This window comes from Natator depressus, chromosome 22 (genome assembly GCF_965152275.1).
Source record: "Natator depressus isolate rNatDep1 chromosome 22, rNatDep2.hap1, whole genome shotgun sequence".
NCBI lineage: Eukaryota > Metazoa > Chordata > Testudines > Cheloniidae > Natator > Natator depressus.
In genome coordinates this window covers 9,739,738-9,754,030 of record NC_134255.1, presented here as the reverse complement: position 1 = coordinate 9,754,030, position 14,293 = coordinate 9,739,738, and the positions used below count along the sequence as shown (strand labels likewise).

Below are 14,293 nucleotides of genomic sequence, written 5' to 3'. Positions count from 1 at the left end.
GGCTTCTCAGTTCCCAGGGCCATGAAGTGCCTGGGAGAGGGCACTGATTCTCTAAAGCCATATCCTGAGTACCAGGCTTCCAGGCTAGCCAGCAAGCAGTGGCTCACAGTCCATCTGGGTTCCAGAGGCCCCCAAGGTTCCTTTTCCTCTCTCAGGGGTGTGGAATCAGGCAAGAAAGGGTTAAGTGTTTGGGGAGCAGCTGCACCTGGGGCTCCTTACCCTGCTGGGTAAACAGGTACAAAAGGAGGAGGAAACTAACCTGAGGGAGAAGGTGTGTGTTGGGAAGGGTATTGGCCATTCTGGTAGTATTGCAAAATAACAATCAAAACCAAAATATGGATAAAATTGGGGCTGTTTGTTCTAAGGCCCCAAACCTGCAGTTTTTTTTCCAGGCAAATTAAACTCTGCTTCCTGACTCTGAGTCCTGTGCTTGGAGTGCACATGCTGCATCAGTGAGCTGGCAACCCTGATTCTACAGCATAACTTTGAGCAGGACCCTGTGTCTTGGCTTCTTCTGTGGGTAAGTCAATAGCTGCTGTGTTATCTGCTCATTGACCGCCATTGTATCAGTGCCTGATTCTCTTCTTGTCTCCTACGCCCCACTGTTTTCACTCCTTCCCTGGGTAGGTGCTGTTTATCCTGGTACAAAATGAGGCAGAGTCGTTTTGGTTTTCCAAAAATAACTATGTAACTTTCCAAGCTGTCTGTTGCAATTGTTTAAATATGCTTGAATAGTAATATACCATGTCAGCCAAGGGCCTTTCTTGCCCCCTCCTCTCCCCCCCCCCCAGCCCCCATGCTTCAATAGCCAGCTAACACACACCCTGGTATGGTTTATCGCTTAACCACCCTTCCCTGCCCAAGGGTGGTGATTTACCGCTCAACCACCATCTTGCGGTTTATGCACTGTAGCTCTCCTTTGAGTTTCCTGCTAGTGAACAAGTCCATGCCCTGTCCCCCAGCGAGCTGCCCTGTAAGCTCTCCATGTGCCAAACTTCCCAAACATGTCACTGGGAGCAACACCCGGGCATAGTCAATCCCAGGCTGGTTGCTGCTCTAATAAGCAGTAGGCTGGAGTCACCTTCCTTAGACATGGGCATGCAGGTTGTGAAGAACAGCCTCTCTGGGGGCAGTGTGTTCTAGTGGGTAAGGCACTCCGCTGGGAGGCAGGAGTCCTGGGTTCTGTTCCTGGCTCTGCCAGTGACATCTCTTTCCTCACCTGCATGAGGATACATACCTAGCTGTATAAAGTGCCTTGAGAGCTAGATATGGAGTGCTCTGTGTGTGCATTGTTACATTAAGGGAAATACCTGGAGCCCCTGGAAGGGCCAAGCTCCCATGTGGGCTAGTGGGACTGAGTATGGACTTTGCTATCAGTCCCTGAATGAACATGGCAACTGTACTTCCTTTGTGCCCTGTATGGGTGGGGCAGGTGCATTCACCATAGGTAGCTCTAGAAGGATTTGAACTTCAAGCCATTGCGCCGGTTGGGGGTGTTAAACTAATGGGGGTATATTTGCCCCTTGCTTTTGCGCAGTGTTTTCAGACTAGTTTGGAGGAGAAATCCCCCTGAAGAAAACAGCTGCATCTGGGTCTGAGGCCCTGTCCCACAGGCATACATTTGTAACAGTGGGAGTAATTAGCCATTGAAACAATTTACCAAGTGTCCTGGTGGGTTCTCCATCACTGACCAGTTTGCCATCAGGATGGGATCTTTTTCTAAAAGCTCTGCCCTAGGAATGGTTTCTGGGGCAGGTCTCTGGCCTGTGTGATACAGGAGAGCAGACCAGATGCTCACAGTGGTCCCTTCTGCCTTTGGAATCTATGAAACTTAAAGGTATCTAGGCTCCTACTTCCCATTGATTTCAGTGAAAGTTAAGATCCTCAATACCTTTTGAGGCTCTGGGCCTTGATGCCTTAATCTCGGCCAGTCCAGTCACTGTTGCAAAGGCTATTAGACATATACTGACCAATTCATGGTAATTGGGATGGAGAGGGAATTTGCCACTTATAAATGGTAGATGAGCAAACACACTGATCCTGTCGTGCTCGGCTAATGTGCAAAGACACAAACCCGGTTTAGCTGCAGATTTCTCATTGCTAATCCCACCTGTCAGTATCTCTCCTTTCCTCCATATTCTTCCCTTTTGTTTCCTCCTCCTTTCTCTTTCCTTTTCTCCTTCATTCTTTCTCCTGGTACTTGCAACCCTGTGGCCTCTTCCAGCATTAAAGTCCCACAGCACCCCTGTCTCCTTCACAGTCCCTACTGTTATCCTGGTTTTCCACGTTGTCAGTGACTAGGAAAGTGAAGACTCCTGGGTCTCCCGTGTGCGTCTCTGCCGAAGACAAAGGATGCTTTGGAAATCTCTGCAGCATCTCGTGATGCAGGCATATTACACCCCCTCTCCGTTATGCTGTGGGTCTCAGTACTAAATGATCAGCGTCTCTGTTACACTATCTGCCCTTCCAGGTGCTGCTAGAGTGCACCCTCTTTCAGAATGTACACTGCTATATCCTGAAAATTCTCTGGCTCCATGGGACATCCTTCTAGAGGGGCAAGCAGAACTGTCAGTGTTAACAGCTCTGGCCTTTGAAACATCCTCTAGTCTTCCAAGGGATTTCCTGCTGTCTGGGGTGAAGTTCACTGAACAATGCGGAGTTCCTGTAAAATAGGCCATGCATATCCTTGCAAGAAAGGTGGGATTTTAAGGGGTCAGGACCAAAGCATCTTAACCGTTGCAGCTCTCCGGTGGGGTGCATAAGTGACCTTATCTCTAGTTTACGTAGGGGGGAAATAGAGGTACATAAGCGAATTGACTTGAATTGGCTACACTGGAAATCTCTGTCAGCGCTGGGATTAGCACTCAACAACTCCTGGCTCCTTGCTCTGTGCTCACACCATTAGGCCAGGCTGCCTCCCTATGAGTGGCTCAGTAATTGTTTTGTGGCTTTGGATGTATGTTAGCAGGAGAGATGGGAAGGAACAATAGCTTGGTCTAGGGGCATTTACCCTTTGCAATTCCCAGATTTTTTTTTTCCCCCTCCTAGGTTGGAGGAGGGGCCATGGAGGGGTCTCTAGCTTCCTTTGTGCTACCACCCACCCCAACAACACCCCTTGTGCACTGCCTCGGCTCTCAGCATATGTGTGCTGCCTTGGTGACTCTGCTTAAAGAGTTGTCCAGAGATTAGCTCTGTGAGGGATTAAACAAGCCAACAAGGAACGCTGAGCTCTTTGCAGCAGGTCCTGCTCTGCATTTCCTTATGTCCCATGCAACTCCACTAGCACCTGGATCATATTGAGGGTAGGTGCTGGCAGAATTTGGCCCAGCGGTTTTGTGCTAATCTGTTCCCAGCAGCAAATCTGGGACCTCCTTGCACTGCTCTGCTAGTCAGGAAGCAGCCCTGCTAGATCGTCCCTTACTTGGGGGACAGAGGTGTGCTCTAACTCTGCTGTCATCAGAGTTAAACAGCAAAATCCCCCTGTGGGCCTGGGAAGAGGGGTGGGTGTGGGACTGCGGTGCAGAAGGATGCAGAGATCTGCTCTAAAGCCAGATCCCAATGTCAGGTAGTTACAGGGCAAAATTCCAGACCACCTGGCCTGGGTAACCTGCATCCAGCACAGACCAATGCCTGACACTGCTGCCGAGCATGGAAAACATTCCAAGATGCTTGGCCAACGGCAAAGCTGCCCCTCACCGGGTGGGAGTCCTTCCTGGGTACCCCCAGCCCAACCTCCAGCTCCACATGTGAACTAGCCCTTGTCAGCAGAGCACAGCGGAGAGCATTGTCCAGTGATCAGAGTAAGGAGCTCTGGGGTCTGTGCCCCACTCCCTCTGGGCTGCAGCAAGGTACCATTTCTCCAAAACCATGTCGGACACCCAGAGCTTGGCAGCGCCTGGATTCTTCCATTCCCCAGGATATTCCGTTATTTTAAAAAAAAAAAAATCCGAAATGGAACAAAAACCAGTTGAAACTTCCTGCAAAACAAAACTCAGAAGAAAGTTTTGTTTCGGGTCAAACAAAACATTTGTCTTTTGACAATCAAAATATTTTGTTCCAATGTCAACCTTCCTTAACCTTTCTTTTAAAAAAGAGGTAGAGACCAATGAATTTCACTTAGAAATGAAAAATCAACACTTTTCATTCAAAAAATGTTGAAATTGGAGGTCTCTACTTAATTGGAATGCTTCATTTGGGGCTTTTTATATGACATGTTTTCAAGATGGACACATCTTTGCAACGTTTCAATGCAGACATAAATTGCATTTTTTGTTTTTCAAAATAATATTTGTTTTAGGTACCAGGTGGGTGAGGAAACCTCTTTTATTGGCTCAACTTCTGTGGGTGAAAGACAAGTGTTTGAGCTACACAGAGCTCTTCTTCAGCTCTGAGAAAGGTACTGCATGTCCTTTTTTGTTCTCTTTTTGACAAGTTTGAAAGTTTGACAAGGTCTACTTTCACATCCTCAGGTGAAAGGCAAAGTATTAGTTTCATGAACATCTAGGGAGCTGGGCAATCAGTTGCCCTTTGAAACAGGTCTGTGCCTGACATAAGCCAGGGTATATACAGAGGAGAATGCAGCCAAAGCTCCTTCTGGTTTTGACTTTCCAGAAGGAGGTGGGAGCCATGAGGACTGTGTGTTTTGAGAGAGAAATTCTGACCCTGACTGCGTCCAGCCTGCAAACTCCCAGCTATCCCCTTTCAAAGGTCTGGCACGGTATGTTATGTATCAGCATTCCCCAAAATGAAGGGAGAGCTCTAAAGGTGAGGGCTGGAATGGAAAAATAAAACACACAGCAAGGTGTTTTGGTTGGCCGTGCTGCTCCCCAAACAACATGATGGCTAAGCTAAGACTCTCCATGGCTTTGTTAATAAACAGGCACTCCTTAATTCCTCTGATCCAAAGGCGTCCCACACATGGGAACATGTACTGAATCGTAAATAGCCCCCTCAGGATCATGAGCAAGCCCAGGACTGCGTTTTAATAGCCTTTGTGCCCATCAGTTAGGAGAGGTGAAGGGGCCAGGGTGAGACTCGACCCCCTTCTGCAGCAATAGCCAAATGTAGCTGGGGACCCCTGCAGCCAGCATCATGTGTCCGCGTGGCCCTGGCCATGCCTGTATGGACCAGCCCAGCACCCTCATTGCCTGATGATGAAAGGGACTTGCAGGATAAGTGCAACAGGGAGGGCTGGACCCTGCAGAATGGGCACCCTGCAGGATCAGCCCCTGAAATAGGAACCATCCCATCTTCAACAGGATCCTAGTAGATGGAGACTGTCCCCCTGCAAGAGCAGGATCTTCTCGTCCCTCTAATAAAGAGTGCATTGGATACGGGACACGGGGCTTTGGCTTGAGGCATTGTGTCCGGCTGGTGAGGAGCTAGGCTGGCTTTGCTGCAGGGGCTTTAGCTCCGGGCTGTCTAGTTGCCTCAGGAAGAATTTCTTCCAGCTCAGGGGCTCCCTCTTGTGTCAATATCAAGTTGTTATAATTGGCTCCCTCAGCTGGCGTTTCCCAGTAAAACCGAACTGTTGCATGTATTTCCAATGATTTAGGGGGGCGGAAGGGGATTCCAGGATAGTCAACCCCAGCCTGTTAAGGGTGGAAATAGTGTTGCCTTCTAAATGAGCCCAGAGGGCTGTTTAAGATGCCAGCATCTCCAACTCTGCTGCACTGGAAATGCATGCATAGCAGTACTGCAGTAAAAAGAACAGGAGGACTTGTGGCACCTTAGAGACTAACCAATTTATTTGAGCATAAGCTTTCGGGAGCTACAGCTCACTGCATCGGATGCATGAAACCAGTATTAGAGTAGCGTCCAGAGGCCCCAGCTGAGATCTGAGCCCTGCTGTGCTAGTAGGTGATGTGTATACACGTGGTAAGGGCCAGTCTCTTCTCTGAAGAACTTACAAGACACTGGGTAGGAAGGGAAACCGGCACCGAGGGGAGGTGACTTGCTCAAGACAGCAGTTGAGCAGGGAACAGAACGCAGGTGTCCTGATGCCCTGATGTCGTTTCCACCCCCACCCCCCCGGTTTGCAATACACTATGCAGGGTACTGTGGGCCATTGCTCCAGAACATCATGCTAGTGGTCTTAAGGTCACCTGCCTCAGGCATGTATGTTATAGGGTTAGTGTGTAAAGAGCATTGAATGTCTACAGGCTAGATAGTGGTCAAGTACTGATGATTGATTATCTGAATGGCAACACCTGCTTCCAAGGGGGAGGTCAGAGTTCAGCAGGGTGCTTGGCTAAAATCACCCCCGTTGCTCCCTGGGTTTGGCATGGTCGGGGAGAGTGCTAGGTCAGACCGGGCTCCAGGCAGTGGCTAACTCCAAGCAGGGGTCTGTGATTCTGTGTCACTGGCACCTGGCCCACAGCGGGTCTTCCACTTTCTCTGCGGCAGCAGGGAATTCGAGTGCAGCTGAGGGCCAGGAGACGCAGTGGTGAGGAGAGCCTGTGTCCTGCCTGTAGGGGGGCTGGGCCCTTTCATGCCCCTCTTGTGCAGGGGCACCCTAAGAGATCTGCTCCACTGGGGCTGTGAGCCTCTCCCCACTCAGGTACATCTGCTGTGACTCTGGCTTTGCTCACCTACAGCTCTCTCTGCTTCTGGATTTCTCTAGCCTCTTGTCTGTGCTGGGTGCCTCCACCCCACACTTGGCATGGGATGTTGGGGCAGGATGTGGGCTCTCCCTGGGGGCCCCCAAGATGGGTGGGGTGTTACCCTCTGGGTAACAAGCATGCTATCCTTGGGGAGGGCAGTGATTTCTCAGGCAGGGTGCCCAGGAAGCAGACCCTGGGCTGGCTCCCCTGATTAGCACTGCTCTGGCAGGCATGGCCCCTGTGTGCCCACTCTTGGCCTCTCAGAACCTCCACTCTTCTCAGGTGGGGGGGGGCAGTGCCATAAACAGGAAAGTGCAAGTTCCCTGCACCCTTTGATGTGTCAGCAGATTTCCCCCATAATCATGAATACCATCTCCAAGCCACAGGTGGGCGAGTCGTGGCCCCTCCTCCCGGGATCAGGGTTTATTAATGACTACGTGGGGGATGATGTTAGTCACTGCTCCCACGGAGCCTAAACAGCAGCCTCTTCTCTTGCCACGGGGACAGAAGGATCCTTCGAGCTTGTGAAGTGTCCTCAAAATACTTCAGAGGCGTTGAGGCAGCAGCTCCCTGTTAGTCACACTTGGCATGAGGGCTGTTTTCCAGAGCCCACTGCAGGACCTGATGTTCCACAGACATGTGACAGGAGCTGCAAGGGCTGCCAGAGCATGGTGCCCACTGCTGGGTGAGGACTGTGGGATTGAAACTCCTCCAGTTGGCCCTACTCCTTTAGCTGTCTGCCTTGTCTAAAACTAAACAAACTTACAACCTGTGGAGGTGGTAGATCAGCATCATTATCTGCAGGTGGGGAAAACTGAGGCAGAGGGAGATTGTGGGTTTGTGGTAGGACAGGGAACACAACCTCGCTCTGCTGACATCTAGGTGTTAAGGCAGCGCAGTGCATGTCTACACAGCCCATGGCAGCAAGCCCCCGAGCCTGGGTCGACAGACTAGGGCTCATGCTAGCGTACCGGGAAAATAGCCATGCAGACTTTGTGGCTTGGGCGCTGGTGCCCCTACTTTGGCTTCAAACCGTCAGCGCCAGCCTACACAGCCACCATGAGCCTGAGTCTGCCAATCTGGGCGTAGAGGCTCTGCCTGCCATGTAGACGTACCCTTCCAGAGTAGGTTGTTCCCAGAGCTGCACGTCACGGGGCTGGAAGAACTCTTTAGTATGACAGGGCTGGGCAGCATTAGATTTTTATCAGGGAAGGTAAATTTCACCATACACAGACAAACTGCTGGGCAACACACATACAGCCAGACTAAGTAAGAAAAATGCAACTTGAGAACTTAGGGTTGGCTTGAGGGATATTTACTTTCTGTTTTGATGTGATGTTGACAGCTTGTGCTTTAATGGTTATGAAGCTTTAGCTTTTTGAATCTCTTTCCTCCACCCATAACTTCCCACAGCTGTGGAAAATTTAAATAAAAATGGGGGGTGGGGGGAAAAGCTTAATACAGTGATTATTATTTGTAAAAATTATTTAAAAAAAAAATCAAACCTGCTCCAGTCTATATATGATCATGCTGGAGATTAAACTAGGATGAATGGGATGCAGTTGAATTTCATCTGGGCAGCAGGGAAGGCTCCCTTACTGTGCGATCTACTAAGCTGGGGTTTCCCAAGGGGAGGGAATGCCACCCCCCCACCCCATCCTTTGATACTGTGTAAACTGGACCAGACAAAGCATTGCAGAGCCTGCTGTAGGCAACAGCCCTGACTCTCTTGAGAGCGGGAGAGGGAGCTGGTCTGAGGATTGTGGATGGATTGTGCGTAGGGGCCAGGGGCTGTCCTGCCTGACAACGGGCCACCTGTGCACTGGGGATTATATTTACTCACCTTGAAGGTGCAAAGGCCCATTTCAGTGCCAAATGCTACTGGTAATCCCTCTAATGGGACTTCTCCGGGTCCAACATCTGCAAATCCATGACACTTACATGAGATTTAAGATTAGATATTTTTAAGGACTTTTTTTTAGCATCAAATTTTAAACAATACAGAAAACCTGACCGTCTGTGTCTGAAGGGGGCTGCCAAGCTGCTGCAGCAGTGGGGCCAAACAAGTGGGGTGCCGGTGCCCCCTTCAGGTTTGACCGCTGAAGGGCTCATCAGGTTTGGGGGGTACCATGCAGCTTAGTGTCTGAGCCTGAGTTCCTCCCCCAATGGCCTAGTTTCGGGGACTACTGAAGGCCCCCGGGGGAGTCAATAGGAACTGTATTTACTCACCACCCCTGAAAACCTGCACTATATGGACCCTCTGGTCCTTGTTTGAAGGAACACGGGGAATGATTGATCACATTTTTGTCCCCAGTTTCCCATCCCTGCCCTTGTCCTGAACCCCACTTGGTTGCCATGCTCCAGCCCACTTTTTGGGGTGCTGTGTGAGTTTGTCTAAGGGTTTGTAAGAGTCATCACCGCCTACGGCTTTGTAGCTGTCACTGTGCTGTGTACCCTGGCTATGCTGAACTTCATGATGACTGCAGCTCTGCTCCTCTTACTCCAAAAGCTCAGGCTGCTGCAGAGGGAACTCCCCATTCAGTGTTAACATTATAGGGCATGTGACACACACAAGCAAGGTTACTGCAATATTGAGTCCTATTTATAATCTCTCTGGGAGAGAACATCCTATCTTCTCTACCTGCTGGCATTTCCCAAGGGTGCTTTGTATCTCTTCACCCCTTTCCTGGCCCTGGATTTGGTGCCAGTAGCACTACCTGTGAGCAGCATTTCAGATGCCTCAGAGCAGGACCCCACCAAGACTGCAGTGGAAGCTGGCTATCTAGTAGGATGCGGGAGGGCTTAACAGGAATGGAGAAGAGAGGAATGAGGTGGTGCGGTCTCTGCCTATTTAAACACATGGGGCTTTCTCTGGGTCCACTGGTGATGTTCCTGAGCATTTCACCAGGGGACGAAAATCCCACTTGCGGGACTTGCCTTCTAAGTTTGGAAGCTGCAATATGCAAAACTAGAATTCAGCATCTCTTTGGTGCTTTGAAATGGGGTTTTCCTGGGAGGGGGAAGGGGACTGACTTTTGCCTGAAACAAAGATGTTGCAAAGTCTCCTGCCGTGGGGAGAGCCCCCTGCCCCCCCGTGGATAAAGCGCTGCCAAGGCCCCAGTGGGGGCAGTGGAAGGGGCTCACCCCAGCATCCTGGCCCCCCATTCTGAGCCGGTGGAGCAGCAGGAGGCGAATGCTGCAATGGCATGCACTCTGCAATCCGAGTATGCTCGGCTCCAGAATATCCAGCTTCCTAGCTGTCGTGAGGGCTTGAGCCCTTTCCTTGCCCCTAGGGTCAGTAGGGCTGTAGGAACTGAGGGAACAGATCCAAACCCTGTCCCAGCCCTGCTGGGGAATGTGCCTCCACCAGGTCTGTAGCCAAGTGATGGGAGGTAACTAGCCCTGGCCCAGCCTAAGCCCCCCAAGCCAGCGCCCATTGCCTCCTATTCACACGTCACCCCAGTGTCCCTGGCTGCTTGGGCCACTCTGGCTCCTCTGCCTTCTCCAGCCCACCTGGTGCGTGAGCTGCTGGAGCCAGCATAAGCCGGTGGAGGCTGAGCTGGACAGCCCTGATTTCTATGCAGGCTGAGTGTTGCCAGCTCCAAAGGTGTGGTGGGTGCTTGGTGCCACAGAACAGGCCCTGGGGGCGTTGGCGTGAGTGGTGCTGGGGAGAGTTGCGGGGGAGCAACATCCCGGCCTCAGTGCAGGGGCAGAGATGGGGAAGCCTTGGGTAATAAGCACACCCCCCGCCCCCGTGGGAGCCCTGTTAGCCGGTGCAGGCAGCCCCTGTCCAGCAGGGTGGGGTCTGGGGCGAGCCCCAGTTTCACTCCCTGCTTTGTTGTTTCTGAAGGGGGTGTGTGCATTCTCCCCCTGAAAACCAGCCCCTTGGCGGGCTCAGGGGCACGGCAGTGGCCCTTCTAGCTCCTCTGCCTGGCTCTGGGTTCATTGGAGCCTGGTTTTGAGAAGTGCTGTTGGAAAAGGTTCCCTATTTCCGCTCTGTAGAACCAGGGGCCCACCGCAGCAACTGCCGAGGGGGAGGACGGTGCTCTCCCCGCAGCATGCCTCCTTTCCCCTGGAATCCGTTTTCTGGCCTCACCCCCCCTTCTGCATAGGGTTGCCAACCTGCCAGGATTGTCCTGGAGTCTCCAATCAAAATTGGCAACCCTGCTTCCATAGCTTCCCCCTGCCTGACTCATGGCACAGAGTGACAGGGCCACTCAACCTGCCTCCCTTTCTGGTGCCTGGCAGAGTGGGCCTGTCCATGGGTTAACTCTCAGTCTGCCTGGGTGGGGCTGCCTGCACGGGCCCTCAGCTGGGGAAAGCAGAGCTGCCTTCGTGGATGGCTTGGAAACCGCTTGCACTTGAAAACGTGACCTGAAACTCCCCCCGATGTGCGGCTGCCACCGGTCACAAGTGAGACCCCCCTGCAAGGGGAAGTCCTCCCGTTCCATGTGTCCCCTGAGGGCTTGCCACCGCTAAACCACAATCCCAGCAGCGCCACCTCCGTGTGTGCTGCAGGCTCAGCCCCACTGCAGAATAGGCCCCTTCTTTCCTGCAGGGGCAGCTGGGCGTATCGGGAACGGTCTGTGGGAGCAGGGCATTGCTTCGGGGGAGGCCATATCCGAGCAGGGGGCTGGAAGAGGGGGCCCAAAGGGCTGTGTTAGCAGCTTGCCAGGAGGCAGAGGCTACCAAATAATGCACACTCCTTAAGCCATAATGAATGACTGCCTGCAGCCCTGTCTCCCATTGGCCCTGTCTGCTGTGAGCTTGGGCATCTTGCTGTACCTCAGTTTCCCTGTCTGTGAAAAGGGCAGGTCATGATACTTACCCTCTTTTGCAAAGCGCTTTGGGGTCTACGGAGGAGAAGTGCTCGTGAAGAGCCAAGTGGAGTTATTACCTGACCTTAAAGCTGTGGCTTGCACCTTCCCAGCTAGTAACACCCCATGTGCAAGGGAGAATAGCATCTACCCTCTCTGCCCAAAGCTCTTCGCAGACTGCCATAGCTACACACGGTGCAGCCACCTTTGGGGTGATGGGAAGCAGCCAGCCAACAAATGGCAAGGGGACCGTTCTGGGCAAAGACACCTGATCTAATCCCTGATCTGGGTGGATCTTTAATGTCCACGCTTAGCGGACAGGAGGTTGGTATGCAAGGCCTCATCTGAATAAACCTCATAGGAAACTGCTTGGTACTCGGTTTATCTGATCTACCTTGGAGGGCTCCTTATACTCTGCTGGGGTTTGAACCTCTGACTCTGAGGTACAGAGGAGATAATCAGTGAGAGGTCAGACTGGTCCAGTTCCATGGGCTTCTCAGGAGTTAGGGCTGAAGCTGGCCCCTTGGTGTATCATACCTGCTGCTGAGCCCAGGCTATCCGCTCCTTCCCAGCAGCGCTCCCAATGGCCCTGCTACAGCACACCACCGCTGAGAAAGGCCATCTCCTCTCTGGTTCCCATAGCAATCGGGCAGCAGCTGCCTCTGCTCTTTAATTAGATTTTCCGTCCAAGGCACTTGTCAGGGAAGGCGCTGAAATCTTGAATCGGCCAGAGCCACAAGAGGGAGCCCTGGCTCATTGCGTAGAAATGCGGCTAAGGAGACGGGCGCCCCAGAGTAAGGGTTAGCTAGTAATAATCGCTCAGCAGCAGGGGCGTTGGAACAATGTGTATAGCGGGGGTGCTGAGGGCCATTGAACCAAACTGTAAACCCTGTATGTGATGGAAACCACTTCAAGCCAGCAGCACCCCTAGTTCCAGCACCCCGATCAGCAGGGTAGAGGATTGGCCAGGGATGGGAGCCAGTGGAGGCTGGGGGGGCACCGGGGAGGTGGGGCACAGGTGTCAAGGTGAAATTGCCTCCCCGGGGAACATGGGAGTAAGTCACAATATCTCGATTTGCATATGGGGTTGGATGAGACAGAGCTGGGGGTGAGGACATGGGTCTGGTGTTTGGGATTAGCCATTTGTAGCCTGGGGTGGGGGCCGCGGATGTGATACTCAGCTGCAGGTTGGAGATGAGATCCTGATTGCCACCTGCCTGGCTGCCTCCTGGATTGTAGGTATAGCACATGTCAATGACAATCCATTAAGTTAATGGGGGAGTGGGCGCAGGGGCTGAGTGCCAGTCCAGTCTCTTCACCTGCTGCACTTGTCTCGCTTCAGGAGTGCTCATTAGGGAAGATGAAGTGGCCTCGAATGCCTGGGTTCTCTCCCCGGGTCTGCCATTGCCTTGCTATGTGACCTTGGGCAAGTCACTGGTCCGTCTCTCTTTCTCCCTTGATTTCAATGGAAATGAGGAGCCTAAATACCTTTGGAGTATTCCTTGCCTGAAAGATGCTGTCAAAGAACCAGGTGCTACCAGGCGGGGACAAGTCCTCCTGCCCTGGCATTTCTGGATGTTTCTCTCTCTTCGTTGTCTCTGCAGTGGCTGGACTGACCCACCCCAACCGGTCCCTTTGGCAATCGGAAAGGCAGTCGCCTGGGGCCATCCCCGGGACCCCTGTAGCGTTGCAGTGGGAGTGCCTGCCAGACAGGTGCAGCAGGGCCTGCTCTGCTCTTGGCAGTGTTGGAAGATTTGATTGCAGAGACTGCTCTGCAGGCCTGGGTCCCGGCAGCTGCCATTGCCTGAGCCTGGAGACCCCCTTACCCCTTCTGCCTCTGACCCATCCCTTCACCAGCTGGAACCACAGCCAGACATCGCCCTATAGAGAGAGGGTTGAACACTGTGCAGGACTGTGTCTTTGGGCGGTAACTGATCACAAGGAAAGTATCTGGCGAAGGATCTGCTTTCATCTGAAGTCCCTTCGCTCCCGACTTTGTCTCTCTTTTGATCAGGGCCCAAATCTCCAGTGGGCGAAGGGGAACATGTTGGCTTCACACCTGGCAGGTTGGCCTGATCTCTCCCTCCTTGCCAGCTGTCTCTGTGCAAGAGTCCAGATCAGCCAGCGAGGTGAGAGGCCACTCCTTCCCTGAGCCATTTGGTAAGGCTGTCCCTGGATGCCAGGTGAGATGAGAGTAGACCCTCTTTCCCTTGAGGTTTCTTATAGCGATATGGCCCAGATCATCACCCCATGCCCAAGTCAGAGAAGCAGGAATCTGGCTCAGCTGTAGAGCTGAGTTCCACCCACCCTACTGCCCTGGCTGATATAGCTATGGGACAGGGAGCTGGATTCAGTTCTGTCTCGTGCCTTGCCAGCCTGGTTCCCTCGGCACGATCCTCATGCCTGGCGATGCTGTCAGAAGCACCAAAAGCCCAACTGGGTTCTCATTCCTGAATTTGAATCTGTAGCACCCATGTTAGAGCAACTGACCGACTGGGTCTAGAACCGCCCAGAGAAGGATGGGCTAGTGAATTAAGCTGAGGTCTGGGAGTCAGGACTCCTGGGTTCTATTCCCAGCTTTTCCCTTGACTTGCTATGTGACTTTGGGCAAGTTTCCGTACCTCAGTTTCCCCATGTGTGACATAGGGATAATGTTCCTTACCTACCTCACAGGGGAGTTGAGAGTTGGTTCAGGTTTCCAAACTGCTTACCGATCCTCCCAAAGAGTTGGTTAAAGATGTGCAGGGAATTATCCCGGGTGTAACTGACCCCCAGCATGCCGTATCACTCGGTTTTCTGACCAGACCTGCCCTGGGCTCTGCTCAGCCCTTTCCTGAAGGACACGGCAAGGTTTAGACTCTGTTAAATAGCTCG

At 52.4% G+C, this 14,293-nt stretch overlaps 1 long non-coding RNA gene across 1 annotated transcript; it reads left to right on the top strand.

Moving 5' to 3' along the window:
- The first annotated feature begins 412 nt into the window (after positions 1-412).
- LOC141976091 (uncharacterized) lies at positions 413-13,163 on the top strand. The gene is made up of 3 exons (XR_012636073.1): positions 413-520; positions 4,298-4,396; positions 13,024-13,163. It is a non-coding gene; the product is annotated as an uncharacterized LOC141976091 (long non-coding RNA).
- Positions 13,164-14,293: the final 1,130 nt, after the last annotated feature.